General features: G+C 54.5%; 1 protein-coding gene across 2 annotated transcripts in view; it reads left to right on the top strand.

Annotated features, from left to right (window-relative positions):
* Positions 1-6,304: 6,304 nt before the first annotated feature.
* Positions 6,305-7,807, top strand: part of NAA40 (N-alpha-acetyltransferase 40, NatD catalytic subunit) — a 29,511-nt gene continuing 28,008 nt past the window's right edge. For both annotated transcript variants that reach the window (XM_073351777.2, XM_073351779.2), the window contains exon 1: positions 6,305-6,474. The gene's annotated coding sequence lies outside the window, so the exon portion shown is untranslated. The remainder of the gene's footprint in view (positions 6,475-7,807) is intronic.

Here is a 7,807-nt window from a genome sequence, read left to right as displayed (position 1 = left end):
CCCCAGAGATGGAGGGAGGGTGCTAGGCCTACCATTGTTCTGATCCGAGCGGGAGGGGAGAGGGGTCAGAAGGGGTCTCTCGCTACACCCCAGATCTGCTTGAATGAGGCATTGGTATGACTGGGAAGGAGCTAACTGGAACAAATATGCACACACCCTCATGCTGGGTACCACTAGGCTGAGGCCTAGGGATAAAAGCATAGATGGGCATTCTGCCCACACGGCAAATAATGGGCACACATAGTGCTATGCATGCGCACATCACTCAGACACAGGGCATCCTGTGGTCACATGTCACACACACGGGTGATGAGAGCCCAGAGCCCCATGTCCACCGCTCCAGGGGTTACACCTTCAGCAGTGGCAGCTGATCCTGTCACTCTGTGCCAAGCCATGATGCTATCCGCTCTACCAGACTGGGAGGGGAATGAGCCAGGCTGCCCCCTCAGCAACCCTCCCTTTCCCCAGTTAAGGCTGGCAGGAAGGATACAGGGTTTATGAGCAGTGCCATGTGAAAGGGAGTGAAATGAATCCCCAACACTAGGCCCCCAAATCCAGACACACCGGGAGCTGCTATGGGAAGGCAGGTCAGATGGGGGAATTTTAGTGCAGAGGGGGCAGTGCGCTTCCTGGGTCTGGGCAATGGGGTACGAGGGGCTAGATGGTGGAAATCTCAGCACAGAAGGGGCAACAGGCTTCTCATGCCTGGGGCACATGCAATTTTGGTGGGCAGAGCAATATGGATGATAAAAGGGGGGTTCCTAGTGCAGAGGTGGCAGTGTGTTCCCTGGGGTTGGTGCAGACGCAGCAATGAGGGGCAGAACAGTGTGTGTGGGGGTGTTAAAATGGGGATGATTTTAAGGCAGGGAGCCAGTGTGCTCCCTGGGGTTAGTTTAACTGAAGACTGGGGACAGAGAAATGGGGGGTAAGATGGGGAGCTCTTTGGGTGTGGGGCAGTGAGCTTCCTGGTGCAGTTGCAGCACTCGGGGGGAGAGGGCAGAGCAATGGTTTTGTATGTGTGTGTTGGGGGTGTATTGCCCTGTCTAAGATTAGCTGCTCCCCCTCGTACTTCAGGCTCCTGCTTTTAACTGGGGCAGGGGCATTTTCATCTGGGCTTCAGGGTCTCCCCACTCCGGAACAAGGATATTGGAACTTGCCGTCTCCAGCAGGCCAGGAAAGGAGCCAACGTGGCAAAGCGCACCCCCCTCCCACCACCCTCGTCCTTTCCCCGGAGACAGGATACATGAGCTGGCTGCGTGCAGAGCTGAGGAAAGGCGATCTAGCCCTGCATGGCCCCCCTGCTCCCGCCCCCACCTCTACTCGCAAGAGGATGGATGCAATTCCTGGGTAGCAAACTCAGACCCTCTCAAAAGCCAGGCTGGATGGAGGAGATGGGAGAGGCTGCTTGGGTATGTGGGGTGTGTGATGCAGGGATGAGAGTTTGGGGAGGATGTTGTTCAGAGTATCCCCCACTTTTAACCCCTGCAGCTAAATGGTACTGTGTTTGCAAAGCAGACAGAGAGGGGAGAGTCAAGGCCACAGACTATGCTTTATGACCCAGCACAATCTTTCCTGCTCAGGAGGGACCCAGAACTGGAACAGTGGATGGTGGCGGATTTCCAATCAGGATGGAGGGGCATCTACAGAGCTCAGTGTGTGCATAAGAACCCCAGGGCTGGGACAGCAAGAGCCTCTGGAGTGGGATTGAGGAGTCATCTCTCATGCTGTGCCCTGGAATCCTCCCTTGGCCCTTGCTCCCCTCAGCCTGGGATTTGCATTGATACTTTGGGAACCAGAGCCCTGTGGCTTGCTGCCTGGTAAACAACCAGTCTCACTAGGCTCCCATGAGCATTTCTCAGAGTTAGGGTAAAGTGAATTCACTCACATAGACAGAAAGGACATGGGTCTGGAAAGTCTGGTGTGTGCTACTATGGTCAAACTGCTTCTCTGTGCCTCAGTTTCCCTCTCTTAAGAAATGGGGATAGTGCTATGGAGAAGGAGGTTTGACAAGACCTTCTCAGAGCAGCCTGTGGGCAGCCAGTGAGGTCTAGGGTTGGCCCTCCATGCTTAGTGATTCCATTTCCCCTCAGCTCAGCCACTGTGAAATGGCTCTTTTCAGCTGGGAGCATTTCTTCTAAAGGTGACACTGGGTCTGGTAGCACAACCTGAGCCTAGGATCATATGACCCAGCCAAGCCAGGCATTCATGGGGTAACGGCCTTGTTATGTGCTCCCTACCAGTCCTCTCCCGACCCACTTCCATGAATTCACCACTTGCTGCTCCCAAGTAGGATGGCTCTCAGTCCTCCCCCTTGCCATCTCCACAGACTTGATGAAGGGACTCTGCAATGCTGGCGCCCTCTGGTGTCTGCTTGAGCCCAGATCGACAATTGATTCATCACAATTATTATTACTAATTATTTGTATTGCAGTAGTGTAGAACAAAAGGACGGTGCCTGCTCCAATCTAAGTAAATTTTAGATCATTAGACAATTATTCTCATCTGACCTCAAACCTGTTGCCAAAAAGAGGGTAATGAAAATTCAGTAGCCCAAGCACAAAATCTACTTGCCTGAGGGCAATTACAAAAATTGTCTCCCCACTCCTACCCTACCCCAAAAAGTCCCTATCCTGGAGAAATGGATGAAGAGGGTGTTGCAGTCTGCAGTAAATGGCAGCTGACAAGCAAGGTTATTAATTATTTTTGTTGCGATTCTAATAGGGTCATTTTGAACCCTGCTCTACGTTGAGATAGCAAGATGAGTAATATAATCTAGCCCCTTTGGAATTATGAATGGGGAAACTGAAGCACAGAGAGGCAAAATGACCCGCCTGAGTTTGCCACCCATTTGGGATCAGACACAGAGTTCCTAATTCTCAGTCCCATGTCTGCCTTTTAGTCATTTGCAGCTATGCTGCACCTTTCACTCCACAGTGCTGCAGAATTTCTACACACAGAACACTCCTAAGATGCCACTGCCTTTTGGGTGGAGCATGGTAATGAGTTCAGGGGGCACTGAGGCAAATGCCAAGCACCAGAGGATTTTAAGTCTTTGGACACATGGGGATTAGTACAACTGGGGACGCTAGGAACTGTGAAGCTGATGCTTAGGAGCTGAGCCATTGCCAGGAGTAAGAACAGCAACTGAGAGGCCTTCCAAACCCTGCGGGGTGTCAGTCCATCATCAGCTAGGCCCACTCCCCAATTCATCTCCTGCCCTCCTCTACAACCTCCCTGCTTTATCCATCACCCTCCTTTACAACCCGTCCCTGTCTTCCCTCCTCTCTCCCACCCACTTTCCTGGTCCTCTCTTTTCTCCCTGTGCCTTCTCCTTCTACCCACCCGCCACTTCCCTCTTCCCCTATGCCCTCCCCTCCCATCCCCGCCTGCCCTCCCAGTGGCGCTTAAACAGTTTTTAGAGTGGGGGTGCATTGCCCCTTGCCCGTCTGCACCTCTCACCACTCCCTACAGCTGGGGCCGGGAGCAGGGCTGTGGCTTCAGGAGGGGCCTTGGATAGGGTAAGGGGGCCGAGGTGGGCTGGGGGAGGATGTGGAGCCCTGGGCCGGCGGTGGGTGTGGAGCCCTGGACCAGGGCCAAGGCCAGGAGCAGAGCCCCAGCTGCGGAGCTGGCAGCCTGGACCCTGGGTGCGGAGCCAGGAGCAGAGTCCTGGGTGCGGGGCCGGCAGCCAGGACCTCATGTGCAGGGCCAGCAGCTGGAACCCTGTGTGTGGGGCTGGCAGCGGAGTCCCCAGGCGCAGGGCCAGGACCAAGGCCAGCAGCAGAGCCCCTGGGCACGGGGGCAGCAGCCAGGACCTGGGGCTGGCAACAGAGACTAGCAGCGGAGTCCCTGGGTGTGGGGCCGGCAGCTGGCCGGCAGTTGGGACCCCATGCAAAACTGGGGGTGCTGCAGCACCCCCTACATCTCTTGTTCCTGCACCTATGTGCCCTCCTTTCCCCTGCTTCTCCTTCCCTCCAGGTACCCTCCCCTTTACCTCTCCTCACACTACACACTCCCCTTACCCCTTCATCATACACACTCCACTCTCATCCCCTTTTCCTGCTTGCCTATGGGCAGGGACATAAGGAGGCAAAGTAGAAGGGGATGAGCGGCATAGGCATGAGGTGGTAAAATATGGAGGGAGCATGAGGGCATATGGATGGGGGACAGTGGGCATAAGGGGGCACATACAAAGGGGGTGTAAGAGATGCATTTAGGAAGTGAGGGCATGATGTGCAGAGAGGGAGCATGGCGAGGGACATGGGGATGTTAGGTTTGCAGGAGGGGGCCTCAGGTGGTCAGAAAGGGACATGGGGCTTTGGGGAAGGGGCATAGAAAGGAGGCATAGGTTGCTGGGGGCATAAGGAGGGGAAATGAGGGCATCGGGTGGGGGCATCAGGTTGGGAGAGGAGATCCAGGGACGGGGCATGAGGATTCATAGATTCATAGTTTTAACCCAGAAGGGAACATTAGTCTGACTTCCTGTACATAACAGAACATTAAATTTCATCAAGTTACCCCTGTACTGAACCCAATAATTTGTTGTTGACTAAAGCATCTTCCAGAAAGACAGCCAGTCTGGATTTGGAAACATCAAACGATGGAGAATCCCCCACTGCCCTCAGGAGTTTGCCCTCCTCACCCATCCCCACTGTGAAACATTGGTGCCTTATTTCTAGTTGGAATGTGTCTAACTTTAACTTCCAGACATTGGTTCTTACTCTGCTTTTCTTCACTAGCCTAAAGAGCCCTTTAATACCTGGGATATTCTCTTCCTGAAAGTGCTTATACATTGTATTCAAGTTACCTCTCAATCTTCTTTTTGAGAAGCTAAATAGATTGAGCTCCATAAATCTCCCCTATATGGCATTTTCTCCAGACTTTGAATCATTTTTGTGGTTCCTTTCAGCACCCTCTCCAGTTTTTCAACATCCTTTTAAAAATTTGACCCCCAAACTAGATGTAATACTCCAATGTCACCAATGCTGTATATAGAGGTAAAACCATCTCCCTGCTCCTGCTCACTACTCCCGTTTTATACATCCAAGGATTGCATCCTATTGGCCCTTTTTTTACTCCAGCATCAGACTGAGAGCTCATGTTGAGTTGTTTGTTCACTGTGACCCCTACATCGTTTTCAAAGTCACTGCTTTCCAGGATACAGTCCCCTACTCTGTAGGGATGGCCTGCATTACTTTTTCCTAGATGTATAACTTTGCATTTGGCTGTATTAAAATACATTTTGTTGGAAGGGTCCCAGCTTACCAAGCAATCCAGATTGCTGTATAGGACTGTCCTCCTCGTTCCACTCATCATACTACTCCAACAATCTTTGTGTCATTTGCAAATGTTATCAGTAGTGGTTTTATATTTACTTGTTCCAGGTCATTGATGGAAATGTTGAATAGCATTGGACATAGTAGGAGTGAGGGAGGGGTGTAGGGAAAGGGTGTTGAGATGGGGCCAGGGGCATTGGTTTGGGGTGAGGTGTCATAGGAAGGAGTCAAAGGGGCATTGTGTCAGGGTCTTGGGGACATTGGGTCTGGGGCCACAGGAAGTGTTGGGTTGGAGTCAAGTGGCACAGGGAGCGGGAGCAGATGTTGGGCTGGGGTCAATGGGGCATTGGGTCTCAGTTACAAAGACTGTTGGGTTGGGATACAAGGAGGGGCAGGGAGCATCAGCATCAGGAGTGTGGGGAGTATTTGGTTTGGATCAAAGCATGCAGGGAGAACTGGATCAGGGTCAGGGGCATGGGGCAGGGACGTAGGAGCACTGGTGGGCCAGGAGACATGGGGGCATTGGGCAGGGCACAGAGAGGGGAAGCAGGGGTGTCCTGTCAGAGCACAGGGGGTGTTCAGTCGGGGTCAGGGGGTGCAGGGAGGGGCAGGATGTGGGGGAGTTGGGGCGAGGTCAGGGGTTACAAGGAGGCAGCACAGGGAGGGGAGATATTGGGGAGGGAGCAAATATAGGATGGGGAACAGAGAGGAGGGTTCATTCACCCCATAGGGTGGGGACATAGCCAGAGAGGGGGGGGAGGCTTAGGCAGCGGGAGCGGTCTCTCTTGGCGCACCCACTAATGTGGAGGGGTGCTGGGCTCTCACGCGACGGCCACTAGCCAATCAGAGGATCGCTGTCCTCGCGCCGACCGTTGGACGCGGGCTCGACCGTTAAGCCACCCCCCCTCCCCGCTTTTGCGCATGCGCACGAATCTCTCCCTCGCGCGCGGGCGAATTGTGCGCGGTTCCGCTCTTGCGCAACATGTCCCTCCCTTTCCCCGTAGTCCCTTGGCTCCGCGCCTGCGCAGAGCATTCCTCACTGCCCCCTTGCCCCTTCCTTCTCCGTCCGCGGCCCCCACGCAGGCGTAGTGTGTGCCTACCGACCGTTTTCTGTTCCCCCTTCGCCCCCTCCCCCCGGTGGGTCCCCCCGCCCGCGGATCTGTGAGGAGTCGGTGGGGTCCCGCTTGTCGCCGCCATGGGGGTGAGTGAGGTCAGGGTCCCCCAGCCCCGCGGAGGGACCAGGCCGGAGAGGCCTGGGGTCAGGCCTGGGGATCCATGAGGGTTCTGTGAGGAAGGAAAGGTGCAGGTGGTCCTGGGGGGAGTATCTATGGAGGGGTTGTGAGGGGTTGGGGGTCCATGGAGGGTGTGAGGGAAGTCCATGGGTGTCACTGAGGGGGGTCGTTGCGGAATCAGGGCTGGAGGAATTGGCGGATCATGAAGGGGGAGGGTGTCTCTGGGGGAACACACATGACGGAGTGTCCATGGGGGTGCATGTGGGGGGAGGCCGGTGAGAAGGGGCTGAGGGAAGGTCCAGGGGGGAGTTGGGAGGCTATGGGGGGGGTCCTGTGAGGTGGGAGCTGGAGGCGGGTCTGGGAGGGGGTAATTGAGGGGTCCGGAGAAGAGGTTGGAGTGTGACTGGGCGGAGTCAGGGACGGGGAGGAGGTAGGTTGGGTTTTTGGGATGGGGAGCTGGGATGAGTCTATTAAGGTAGTCCAGGGAGAGAGGGTAGGACCTGGAGGGGGTCAACATGGGTGGAAGACCTGAGGGAGAAACTGGGCATGGTCCATGGAGGGGATCTGGGGAGGAGAGGTCAATGGGCGGGGAGAGCAGAAAGTTGCGGAGTCTGCAGATCTAGAGACCAGAGATGGGAGATCAGTGAAAGTGGGAGCTGGGCAGCCCCATGCAAATGGGGAGACCTTGCGGGGAGCTGTGGGAACAGGGAGAGGGCCTCAGAGGGATAAGGGGGAAGTTGTGGATAAATGGTGAATAGGTGTGAAGAGACATAGAAGGGAGGGGGTGATGATCTACATCCCCCTTGAGGATGGGAGGAGGTCATGGAGTGCGGGTCTGGATTCCCCTCTGATGGGAGCAGGCCATGGACTGTGCATTTACCTCTCTGTAAAGGGTTCTGGGGGTTGTAATTCTTCCCTCCAATTTATCATCATATTCAAGCCCTGCTCCCAAACACCGAACCTACCCCAAAGTACAAGGTGGCCATCGTGTGTTTGTGTGTGCACGCATGCATGCACACATGCCTGGGCTGTACATATGATGAACATACAATCTAAAGAACATCTATCAGTAAATGTGTGAGAGATCCTGGCTACACTGCACTAATGTCAGTTCTCTCAATGGATGGCATGACGTCTAAGGGTGTGTGCTGGGTGTGTGGACTGCTGGGTTCTAACTCTTGGAGGAGAGTGGTGTCGAGATGGTTAGAGTGGATCCTATTTGCAGCTCTGGGATGGGAGCTGGGTGTAGTGGTTAGAATAGAAGGGAAACCAGGAACTAGTTACTTGCTGTGTGATATTGAG

This window comes from Lepidochelys kempii, chromosome 7, assembly GCF_965140285.1.
Source record: "Lepidochelys kempii isolate rLepKem1 chromosome 7, rLepKem1.hap1, whole genome shotgun sequence".
In the NCBI taxonomy this organism is placed as follows: Eukaryota; Metazoa; Chordata; order Testudines; family Cheloniidae; genus Lepidochelys; species Lepidochelys kempii.
This window is presented reverse-complemented; position numbering and strand designations above follow the sequence as displayed.